At 36.7% G+C, this 1,669-nt stretch overlaps 1 protein-coding gene across 1 annotated transcript in view; it reads right to left on the reverse strand.

The window, feature by feature from the left end:
• LOC106811697 (inaD-like protein) overlaps positions 1-1,669 on the reverse strand; it is a 17,437-nt gene that overhangs the window by 12,322 nt on the left and 3,446 nt on the right. The window lies entirely within an intron of this gene.

Consider the following 1,669-nt stretch of genomic DNA (forward strand, 5'->3'; position numbering starts at 1 on the left):
TATATATATATGTATATATATAAGAAACCTTTGTTATTTTTATGGCCACATCAAATAGCCTAAAGAAGCTTTGTGACTGCGATTTTTGTTGCGTTGTTAGAGCTTCTAAGCACTAAAATAAAATACGAAAGTATGTTCCCTTCCTTGAAATGCACTCTTATCTGCACATGCCAGAGCTTACAACGTTATCATGCAACTTTCCGCTATTCAAGCGATTCATTGTCGGTGTGATGGATTTCAACGACGTTACGCAAACAACTTGGGACCAGTCTATATACACTATTTTTAGCTGCATAACGCAAACGACTTGGGGGGCCAGTCTATATACACTCGTGATTCAAGAGATTCCCTCAACGGATTTCCAAAGAAAGAATTCTGCGTTTGTATCTTAATTGACGTTTAAGATTTCTGACGGAACAAAAATCGTGACCGTAATTGTTCGGCTGTCGAAGGATTCCTGCAGCTTCCACGGAAACACGCAAAGCAATCTTGCAAGAAACCAATGTGAAAATAATTGCAAATAACAAACCGCACCTGACAGAACGTTTGCTTCTAAACTACAACTGCATCGAGTCTACGCTCGTACTACCATTCTGTACACGTTTGCCATTTTGTATACGATATTTTCACCCACTAGTATCATTTTATAGTCAAAATAATTCATAACCCCAAACAATATTTCACCCACCTTACGTATATGGGCAAGAACAAACGAACAATTCTAAAATAACCCAATTTTTAACAGATTCTATTATTATCATTATTATTATTATTATTTTCATTATTATTATCTCAGTATTGCATATAATTCAAATACAAATAGTAATACATGTCTTGAAAACGGTCCTTTTATGTTTTGTTGGAAAGTATCTATAGAAGTGGAGTTCACCTTTTAGGTGGCAGGAGTACATGTGCTCTAATATATGTATGATGATAAATGATTTAATGACCCCTTCATTATTTGCTGATACTGCCCATCCCAATAAATGCAAATATTGCCAGAATATCCCATACATTCTCTCAGAACACGCATATATATATACGCAGTCTGCCTCGCTCAGTCTCAGCCGCTACAAAGAAATTTGTCCAAAACACCGCCTCACGAACGAAAATCACTATTATTCCATAGAACAGTGCTTAGAATGCACCAAATTGCACCATTTTTGGGCGATCAGGGGAAACACTGTATAATTATATATTACATTCTCTAACATTTAGCCGTTAAGAATTTCGTTTTTCCGTGGGAAACTTCATTGCACTACAATTGTCTACAATTGTCTACAATTTTCATCTAGCACAGCCGCAAGGACTCGCAGATAACAACAAGCAACCGGAGACCGGTCATCTCATTGTTTCATTAAAGCCGATAAGACACCCATAAATATACGTGTATGCTTGTTCAACCTACACATATTCTGTTATTTGTTGAACCCATATGAACAATATAAATTATTGTCATGTGCTCCAAGTGTCATTTTCTGTTCGAATCGGTTAATTTTGAGATTGTCACATCTTAAATTGCTTCACAAAATATTTACGGGTGGGTAATACTATACGACATTATAGTTCACTACTGTACAATCCGGTGCAAATTAGGTTTTTGGTGTTGTATCGGCTTTAAGCCATGCGACACGATACGTCGCCATTCCCCAGTACAGCAACATTCATC

The sequence above is a fragment of the Priapulus caudatus genome, unplaced genomic scaffold, assembly GCF_000485595.1.
Source record: "Priapulus caudatus unplaced genomic scaffold, Priapulus_caudatus-5.0.1 Scaffold565, whole genome shotgun sequence".
NCBI lineage: Eukaryota > Metazoa > Priapulida > Priapulimorpha > Priapulimorphida > Priapulidae > Priapulus > Priapulus caudatus.